Source organism: Arachis hypogaea, chromosome 5 (genome assembly GCF_003086295.3).
Source record: "Arachis hypogaea cultivar Tifrunner chromosome 5, arahy.Tifrunner.gnm2.J5K5, whole genome shotgun sequence".
NCBI classification, from domain to species: Eukaryota; Viridiplantae; Streptophyta; class Magnoliopsida; order Fabales; family Fabaceae; genus Arachis; species Arachis hypogaea.
Window position 1 is genome coordinate 64,653,147 of NC_092040.1, and position 11,101 is coordinate 64,664,247.

An 11,101-nucleotide genomic window follows, 5' to 3' on the forward strand; every position below is an offset into this window, starting at 1 on the left:
TGATGTTTTATTTGCAGAGATGATTAAAAATAACGAATCCATGAAGGCCTTTAAAAGGGCAAGGAAGGCTACCGCAGCTCAAAACGTCTCAGCCAAGCCGGCTGGGGAGGGGTCTTCTCAAGTCTCGTCGAAGCCTTTGGTTCCGAGCTCTCTTGGATCGAGGAGGATGATCCCTACTCCTCGGGTTCGTTTGGTTGATCCTTCACAAACTTCTGCTGGTACCTCTTCTCCTTCCGCAGCTCCTCCTCCAAAAAGACCTCAGACTGTCGAGCCTTTTAGTCTGGATGCTCCCGACTTTGATGCTGTCGGGTTTGTAGGTTAACAGATTACTCCCTATGGTGTCATGCCTACTGATGATGTATCCATTCTTCATCATTTGGATTTTTTACTCGGAGTGGAATTAAACTGGCACACATGGGAGCAGCTTTATACCGGACCGCTCAAGATCTTCCTATCCATGCTACAAAGGCCTTTATGAAGGAGGCGAAATCGAAGTTTGACCAGATTAAGGGTTTGAAAGAGGAGTTTGAGGTGAAAGTGACCAAGCTGGAGAAGGAGTTGGAGGGGGAAAAGACTCGGGCTATTGGACTGGCGGCCGCTGCGCAACTAGCTGAGGACACATCATTAAAACATAAGGATAACTATGTTACCACCTATAGAGAGATGATGGATCTCAGGAACAGCTTGGAATCTGTCAGGGCCGATTATACCTAATTTCAAAGTCACCTTGTAGGCAGTGTTACTACTGCTTATGAGAATCTGAAGGAGCAAGTTCGAGTTCTTGCGCCAGAGCTCGACCTTTCCCTTTTTAGCCTGGATAACATTATTAGAGATGGTAAGATTGTTCCTGATGACCCTGATGATGATGATGATAATCGTCTTTCACTGCCTGCCACCAAAACCTCTGTCGTGCCGACCTCTTTGACTTCCACTGCTGAGATCGATCGTTTTGAGTCAGAACCAGATTGCCATATCTTGAACCGGGATGATGGGACAGTGGATGCAGTGCCTCTTTAGACTCGTCCTCCTTCACCCCGTGTTGATGCTGCCGAGAAGTCTTTGGATCCCTAATGATTATTCAGGATATTTGTGTAGATAGCCCAGCTTGTGGTCTTTTAAACTCTTTATTTTGTAGATGATGTTTGCTAACTGTTGACACTTTTTTAGTTGCTTGTTTAGCAACTTTATTTTGAAAAACAAAGTAGTTTCCAAGCTTTTAGGGCTGATTTTGGTGGCCTCTAAAGCTTGCTGTTATTATAACTGGTGGTTTTTATATCATGTCTGTCTGCACTCGTCTTGGTACCTTTCTAGGTTTTGGCACTTTTCGCTGTCTGACCTTTTTGGATTGGCTTGATTCTTTTGCCTGATGTTATTTGCAGTAATTTGTTTTGTTTGGACTTTGTTCAGGTCTTTATTAGGAATTACTTTGTATAACGCTGAGGTCGCCGATTTCATCATGTAGGTTTTGTCCAAGTTATTGTTAGTAACCCTCTTTTTTGGACCTTGTTTAGGTCTCTTTTAGGGATTACTTTGTCGCTTTATGTTTTGGGCCGACTTCATCATGTCGGTCTCTTCTAAGTTATTTTTGTAATCCTCTTTCTTGGACCTTGTTCAGGTCTCTTTCAGAGATTACTTTTATAACTTTTATGTTTTGTGCCGACTTCATCACGTCGGGCCATTCTAAGTTATTTTGTAATCCTCTTTCTTGGACCTTGTTCAGGTCTCTTTCAGGGATTACTTTCATAACTTTTATGTGTTGGACCACTTCATCAGGTCGGGCCCTTCTAAGTTGTTTTGTAATCCTCTTTCTTGGACCTTGTTCAGGTCTCTTTCAGGGATTACTTTTATAACTTTTATGTTTTGGGCCGACTTCATCACGTCGGGCCCTTGTAAGTTATAGTAATTCTCTTTTATAGGGTTGGCCAGACCTCTTTCCATGGATTAACTTATAAGTTTAGTTATTACGACTGGTCCGATATCTTTATGTCGACCAGTCTTTAAGTTATTTTTTAGCAATCCATTTTATTAGGACCTCGTCAGGTCCTTTCTATGGATCACTTTCTATAACTTCTTGCATTCTTCTGTTTTCATCTTTGCCGTTTTTGTAGAGATTGGGTTTTACCCCCATTTGGTCGACCTTTGGTTTTCATCTTTGGTCTTTATCGTGATCGTGTAGTGAATTTGATTTTCACTTTCTACCGATCTGTAGCTTTATAATCGGACGATGAATGTTTCAGATTAATGCGGCTTGAGCATTTGTAGAAGATCTAAACATATTTTATATAAAAAATGCAAATATATACATGCGGGAGGTTTATCCTCTAAGTCGGGTGATTTGTAGGTCTTGGCTTGGTGCCTCATTAAAAAACCTTTTTAGGAAAAAGAGTGCATCTTATCCTAAGATCCTTTATCATCCCTAACTGTAGTACCTTCTTAGGTTGCAGGCGTGCCATGACCTAGGAAGCTCTCGCCCATCGAGTTCGGACAGTCTATAGTAGCCCTTTCCAAGTACTTCTATGACTCGGTAGGGTCCTTTCCAGTTTGCTGCCAGCTTTCCTTCTCCAGGTCGAGTTGTTTCGATATCATTTCGGATTAGGATGATGTCATTCTCAGCAAAAACTCGTTGTACTACCTTTTGATTGTATCTCACAGCTATTCGTCATTTTAATGCTTCTTCCCTAATCCGAGCTCTTTCTCTAACTTCTGGAAGTAGGTCAAGTTCTTCCCTTTGAAGTTGGGAATTGGCTTCTTCACTATAGTGAATCACTCTAGGCGACCTTTCTTCAATTTCCACTAGGATCATTGCCTCTATTTCGTACGCTAATTAGAAGGGTGATTCCCTTGTAGTGGAATCTGGCGTTGTTCGATATGCCCATAGGACTTGTGGGAGCTCCTCGGCCTAAGCTCCCTTTGCGTCCTGTAATCTCCGTTTCAGCCTAGCTAGTATGACTTTGTTGGCAGCTTTAGCTTGTCCAATTGCTTGGGGATGTTCTACGGAAGTGAATTGTTGTTTTATATTCAAGTCAGCCGCTAGCTTTCTGAAGCCTGCATTTGTGAACTGGGTACCATTGTCTGTGGTGATAGAGTGTGCAAACCTGAACCTTGTGACAATGTTCCTATATAGGAATTTTTTACTTCTTTGAGCAGTGGCATTGGCTAGGGGTTCTGCCTTGATCCACTTTGTGAAATAGTCTATCCCTACTATGAGGAATTTAACTTGTCCCGATCCCTGAGGGAAGGGTCCAAGAAGGTCGACTCCCCATTTTGCGAATGGCCAAGGTGAAGTCACGCTGATGAGCTCCTCTGGTGGGGCGATGTGAAAGTTGGCATGTTTCTGATATGATGGACATGTCTTTACCAACTCTATGGCTTCCTTTTGTAGAGTTGGCCAATAAAACTCTGCCTGAAGTACTTTTTTGGTAAGTGCTTGTGCTCCGAGATGATTGCCACAAATACCACTGTATACTTCTTCTAGAAATTCCTTTGTGTTAGAAGTCGGTACGCATTTTAACAATGGTATTGAAATCCCTCTTTTGTATAGAGTATTGTTTATGATAGTGAGTATTGTGCTTCCCGTTTTAACCTCTTTGCCTCCTTTTCCTCTGTGGGGAGTACTTCTATTTTGAGGTATTTAATTTTGGGAATCATCCATCCTTAATCCTGACCTGTTATGGTCAGGATTTTTTCTTCTTCCGAAATTGATGGATTCTGCAGGATTACTTGGATGAGGCTTCTATTGTTGCCCCCTGGTTTGGTGCTGGCTAGTTTTGAGAGTGCGTCAGCTCGGGCATTCTATTCTCGGGGTATGTGACGGACCTCATATTCTCCGAGTTGGCCGAGCTGTTCCCCGGTTTTGTCCAAGTACTTTTTCATGGTGGGATCCTTGGCTTGGTAGCTTCCTTCTATTTGTGAAGTGACTACTTGTGAGTCGTTGAATATGATAAGCTTTTGAGCTCCAACCTCCCTAGCCAGCTTCAAACCAGCTAGTAGTGCCTCATATTCCGCTTGGTTATTTGAGGCAGAGAACCTGAATTTGAGGGAAAGTTCGATTTGGGTTCCTTGGTCAATTTTGATTATCACACCCGCACCGCTTCAAGCTTTATTTAAGGAACCATCCACGTAGAGATTCCATTCTGTGGGGATTTTCGGTGTATCTGTAAATTCTGTAATAAAGTCGGCCAGGTATTGTGATTTGATGGCTGTTCGAGCTTCGTATTGAAGATCAAATTCGGCCAACTCGACTGCCCATTGCAAGATTCTGCCCGCCAGTTTTGTCATCTATAAAATCCCTTTTATGGGCTGGTTGGTGCGAACCCTAATGGTGTGGGCTTGAAAATATGGACGAAGTTGCCGAGATGTTAGTATGAGAGCGTAGGCAAACTTTTCTATTTTTTGGTAGTTCAGCTCGGATCCTTGTAATGCTTTACTGATGAAGTACACGGGTTGTTGTCCTCTGTCGTCTTCTCGGACTAGTGCTGAGGTTACTGCACGACTTCCTACTGCGAGGTACAATATGAGTGGTTTTTCTTCCTGTGGCCGAGTTAGGATAGGTGGCTGTCCCAGGAACCTTTTGAAATCTTAGAAGGCTTGGTCGCACTCCGTTGTCCATTCAAACTTCTTCCCTTCCTTAGAGTTGCGTAGAAGGGAAGAGATCTTATTGCCGATCCGGCTAGAAATCTGGACAAGGCTGCCAACCTCCCGTTGAGTTGTTGTACCTCTTTGACACAAGTCAGACTCTTCATGTCGAGTATGGCCCGGCATTTATCCAGGTTTGCCTCGATTCCTCTCTGTGTGAGCATAAAACCCAAGAATTTTTCGGCTTCTACTACGAAGGTGCATTTTGTGGGATTGAGTCGCATGCCATGCCGTCTTATAGTGTCGAATACTTGGGTCAGGTTGGACAATAGCATCTCTTCGTTTTGTGTCTTTATTAGCATGTCATCCACATAGACTTCCATGATTTTTCCGATGTGATTCGAAAAGACCTTATTCACTAATATCTGATAAGTAGCTCCCGCATTTTTAAGACCAAAAGGCATGACGATGTAGCAGTAGTTTGCTTTTGGGGTTAAGAAGGAAGTTTTTTCTTGGCCGTGTGGATACATTGGGATCTGATTGTATCCCGAGTATGCATCCATAAATGAGAGGTATCTATATCCGGAGGAGGCATCTACCAGAGCGTTGATACTTGGGAGTGGATAAGGATCTTTTGGGCAGGCTTTGTTGAGAGCAGTGTAGTCGGTGCACATTTGCCACTTCCCATTTGATTTTTCACCAAGACGACATTAGCCAGCCATAGTGGGTATTTGACTTCTCTTATGAACCCTGCCTCCAGTAGAGCATGTACCTGCTCTTCCATAGCTTGGGAGCGTTCTGGTCTAAGCTTTCTATGCCTCTGTTGTACGGGCCGAGATCCTGGGTAGACTGATAGCTTATGGCACATTAACTTGGGGTCTATGCCTGGCATGTCTACGGCCTTCCATGCAAAGAGGTCGATGTTATCTTGCAAGAACTATATGGTGATTCTTTTATGTCTCCTTTTAGGATTGTACCGATATTAGTCGTTTGGTCTGGGGTGTCCCCGATCTGGACTATTTCTATTTCACCTTCGGGTTGTGGGCAGAGTTCTTCCCGCCTTTGTACTCCACTGAGTTCGATTGTGTGGAATTTTTCTCCTCCGCCTCTGAGGTTTAGGCTTTCATGGTAACAGCGGCGCGCCGTCTTTTGATCTGCTTTTATTGTAGCTATCCCTTCTGCAATTGGGAATTTTATGCATAGATGTGGAGTCGAGACTATTACGTTGAGCTGATTCAATGTTGTCCAGCCTATTAAGGTGTTGTAGGTTGAGCTTACGTCAACCACGATGTAATCTATCTTGAGTGTTCTTGACTGGTTTCCTTTTTCGAAGGTTGTGTGTTGCGAGATGTATCCAAGCGGTTGAACCGGGGTGTCTCGTAGTCCGAACATGCAGTTCGGATATGCTCTAAGTATTTTTTCTTCCAAGCTGAGCTTGTCGAAGGCAGTTTTGAACAAAATGTTGGTGGAGCTCCCTTGGTCTATCAGTGTGCGGTGGAGATTTGCGTTTGCTAGTATAACAGTGATGACAATGGGATCGTCGTGTCCTGAGATTATACCAGATGCGTCTTCTTTGGTGAAAGTAATCGCGGGGATGTCGGGTGCCTCCTCCTTCCCCTCGACATGATATACTTCTTTAAGATATCCTTTGCGAGATGATTTGGAGACTTCTCCTCCCGCAAATCCACTGTGTATCATGTGGACGTGTCTTTCTGGTGTACGAGGTGACCGCTCGGTTCGTCCGACATCTTCTTCCCTTCTTCTTTTTCTTTGTTCATCATCCCAGGTGGCCAGATACCGATCTAGCTTCCCCTCTCTTACTAGCTTTTCTATGACATTTTTTAAGTCAAAGCATTCATTGGTGGAATGCCCACAGATTCGATGGTGTTCACAATATTCAGCCCGATTTCCTCCTCCTTTTTTGTCTTTGAGTGGTCGAGCTAGAGGTATTTTTTCAGTGTGGCTAACCTCTCTGTAGACATCCACAAGGGACACCCGAAGAGGGGTGTAATTTGATGCCAGGGCATCTAAACCAGTTTCACTGACCTTTTCTTTACTGTTTTAGGGTAGTTTCATGCATTTCTTCGTGAATAAGGCAAGTTTTGGATGAAAATACACTTACACCTTGATTCAAGCAACTATTTTGAATTTACATGATTTCATGAGGATTTTGCAAGAATTGAATGACAAATTGATGATGCATAATCTCATGACTTTGGCTAGAGCTTTGATGCACTTTATTTGCTTGATTTCAGGACAAATGAAGCAAAGAAGAACCACGTTAGTAGCCACGTTAACCTAACGCTCCAAAAATTGGCAATGAGCCACGTTAAGAGTCACGTTAACTTAGTTAACGTGAACTCTAACCTGGAAGAGAGGAACAATGCCAATGTTAGTGACACTCACCTTTGTCACTAACGTTGGATCAAGCTAGCGTTGCCCACGTTAGTGGTCACGTTAAGACCACTAACGTGAAAGTTAACGTGGAGCTATGATTGATGAGCCAACGTTAGTGACACTCACCTTTGTCACTAATGTTGGAAATGGCATTCACTACCACGTTAGTGGCCACGTTAACTTAGTTAACGTGAGCTCTAACGTGGAGAGTAGGGGCATTTGGAGCGTCAGTGACAAAGGTAAGTGTCACTAACGCTCTCGAAGATAGGCGTGCCCACGTTAAGAGTCACGTTAGTTGAACTAACGTGAACTCTAACGTATGGAAAGAGGGGCACATGGCAACGTTATTGGGAAAGGTGAGTCCCTATAACGCTTGTGAAGGTTCATAAGGCAACCTTAGTGCTACTAACGTTGAAGTTAACGTAGACTATATGGGTTGGAACGTTAGTGAAAAAGGTGATTGCCACTTACGTTCTTAAACCCACAATTTCACTTAACGTTAACATCACTAACGCCCATGCCTAACTCAAACTTTTCTGCAAGCTGAGCCCACTAAAGATTGTAACTGCTTCAACTCAAAATCTAAGGCCCACATCCAAGACTTGAAGAACTCACTAGAAGATCAAGAGGAGTAGTATATATAGGAGTAGTTTTGAACTATATAGGAAGCTCGACACTTTGGAGAACTACTTTCTGTATATTTACTTTTCTGCATTTTTGCTAGTGAGCATGTATTCTTTTCTACCATTTTTTATTTCTGGAGCTATGAACAACTAAACCTTTTTCATTGAGATAGGGAGCTCTGTTGTAATTTGATAGATCAATTATAATTTTCATTCTTCTTCTTCTTTCTTCTGTTTTGATTTACTAGAAAGCTTTCGATCTTAATTCAATTGGTTAGTTGTCTTGGAAAAGAAACTCTCCATAATTGGATCTTCTCTAAGCCTTGGAAAAGGGATGAGGAGATCATGCTAGAAATACTTTCTCATGTTGGACCAAATTGGGGTCTGGGCGGATATAGTGACATGTAATCCTCCCAACACTTTGACTTGGAAATACATGTGGTATAATCAGTGACCACACTTCATCTCTTTCCATGAGCAATTAAATCAAGGAATTGGGCAATTGTCAAGCTTAGAGAGATTGGGTTGCCAAGGAATTGGAATTCAATCACTTAAGATTGCGAAGGAGATCAATAGATGCTTTGATTGAGGAAGAGATGAAAATGAATTTGATCCGGAGAATACAACATCTCCTGAGCCCAATGAATTCCCCATTTCTGATCTTACCCATTCTCTTTAATATTTGCCATTTATTTCTATGCTCATTTCCCCAAATTCCCATTTAAGATTCTGCACTTTATTTTCTGCTATTTACTTTCCCACCATTTAATTTTCTGCAACTCTCAACCATACTCTGTTTAGCTCAACTAACATATTCTTCCAACTAAAGTTGCTTGACCAATCGATCCCTGTGGGATTCGACCTCACTCTATTGTGAGTTTTTACTTGACGACAATTCAGTATACTTGCCGAAGGAAAATTTGTTGAAAGACAAGTTTTCATGCATCATGTTTATGGCGCCGTTACCGGGGATTGATTTGGTATCAACAATGATTAAGTTGGAAGTTCACTAGATTGAGCATTTTTCTTCTGTTTGTTTATTTTATTCAGTTATTTACCTTCAGTTTATTTAGTTTCTTCCTCACCCTCCTATCCCCTCGTTATCTTCTTTTTCTTTAAATTTACTTATAATTCTGCTCACTAACCCACTAACTGTTTGATAATTTACACCACTCACACTAACAATCACTCTAACAAGAATCATCACTTTATTTTATTTCTTGTTGTGTGCTTTGTTAGTTGTATGGCAGGGAGAAGAAGTGGAGCTTCAACTTCCTTTGATTCAGAACCTGAGAGAACCCTCTGGAGATTAAGGAGGGAAGCAAGAGGGAAAGGAGTTGTTGGTGCTGTGGAAGAGGAAGAGTACTTTGAAACGAACATGGAGGAGAACTTGGAAAACAACCATGAAGGAGAGGCTCACAACCATGCCAGAGAAGGCCCTGCAAATCATGCTGGGCAAGAGAGGAGAGTTCTTGGCTCTTACATCAATCCAAATCTAGGAAACTATGGAAGTAGCATCCAAAAGCCCACCATACATGCCAACAACTTTGAATTAAAACCCCAGCTCATCACCCTTGTTAAGAACAACTGCTCATTTGGAGGAAGTGCCCAAGAAGACCCCAATTAACATCTAACCACCTTCTTGAGAATATGTGACACTGTGAAGTCTAATAGAGTACACTCGGATGTCTATAGGCTGCTTTTGTTCCCTTTTTCACTCAGGGACAAAGCATCCAAGTGGCTAGAATCCTTTCCGAAGGAGAGCTTAACAAATTAGGAAGATGTGGTGAAAAAGTTTTTGGTAAGATTCTACCCTCCTCAAAGAATTAATAGGCTGAGAGCTGAGGTGCAGACCTTTAGGCAACAAGATGGTGAAACTCTCTCTGAGGCATGGGAGAGGTTCAAGGACTTAACAAGGAGATGCCCACCGGACATGTTCAATGAATGGGTTCAACTTCACATTTTCTATGAGGGTCTCTCTTATGAGTCAAAGAAGGCTGTAGACCATTCCTTAGGGGGTTCTCTAAACAAGAAGAAAACTATTGAAGAAGCCATAGATGTCATTGAGACGGTAGCTAAGAATGACTACTTCTATGCTTCTGAAAGAAGCAACACTCGAGGAGTAATGGAGCTGAACCACATGGATGCATTGCTAGCTCAAAATAAGATGATCACCAAGTAGCTAGCAGATCTTACCAAGAAGGTGGAGGAAAACCAAGTTACAGCAGTCATCACTTCATCACCAACTCAAGAAGGAGTGAGTGTAGGAGGAGAGGTTGACTAGGAATAAGCCAACTATGTTGGAAACTCACCTAGACAAATCCATTATCTGTACTCTAAAACTTACAACTCTGGATGGAGAAATCACCCTAACTTTGGATGGGGAAATCAACAAGACCAAGGCCAAGACCAGAGACATCACAACCACAATCCCAACAATAATGTAACTCACCAACATTGTAAGGAAATTCAAGATAGTAAAGCTTTCCGGGAAGAAGTGCGATCCAACATGCAGAATCAAGATGCTGCCATCAAGAAACTACAAATTAACATACCCTTTGCTAACGCAATAGACAAATGCCACTCTACGCCAAGTTCTTGAAGGAATTGATGACCAAGAAGAGAAGCTGGAAGAATAATGAGACCGTGGTACTCACCGAAGAATGCAGTGCCATCATCCAGTACAAATTGCCCCAGAAATTGAAGGATCCTGGGAGCTTCCAAATTCCTTTTATCATAGGGGAAATCACAGTGGAAAAGGCTTTATGTGGTCTAGAAGCTAGCATAAATCTGATGTCCTTAGCAATGATGCAGAAAATGAGGATTGAGGAAGCCAAACCAACAAGAATGGCCCTGCAACTAGCAGACAGATCATTCAAGTTTCCCCACAGAATAGTAGAAGACTCGTTGGTGAAAGTGGGAGATTTAATCTTTCTAGCAGACTTCGTAATATTAGACATAGAGGAAGGAGCTAAGACTTCCATCATCATGGGAAGGCCATTCTTGGTCACTGCCGGAGCCATCATTGATGTCCAAAAAGGTGAACTTGTCCTTAGACTACATGAGGAGAAAATGATATTCAATGTGTTCAAGGCCATGAGTTACCCACACGACTCATTGGGAGAATGTATGAGGTTGGACTCGGTGGATGCTGTAGTGCAAGAAACTCTTGAAGAAGAACTTGATGAACTAATAGAAGAAGAGGAATTAACATCAAGCGAAGAGGCTGTAGCCGCTGAAATGCATGTTCAAGGCACACTAGAAGGGAAGGATGAAAGAAAAAAAGTACGCAAACTTGAGCTAAAGGCACTGCCACCCACTCTCAAGTATGCATACTTAGGAGAAAATAAAAGTTATCCAGTGATTATAAATTCAGCCCTCAGCCAAGAACAAGAGAAAAAGTTGCTTCAAGTCTTACAAAAACATAAGGATGCCATTGGATGGACACTTGCTGACTTGCACGGAATTAGTTCAGCCATATGCATGCATAATATACTTTTGAAAGA

At 42.3% G+C, this 11,101-nt stretch overlaps 1 pseudogene; it reads right to left on the bottom strand.

The window, feature by feature from the left end:
- Positions 1-9,426: 9,426 nt before the first annotated feature.
- Positions 9,427-9,528, bottom strand: LOC112804608 (small nucleolar RNA R71; annotated as a pseudogene).
- Between the last annotated feature and the right edge of the window lie 1,573 nt (positions 9,529-11,101).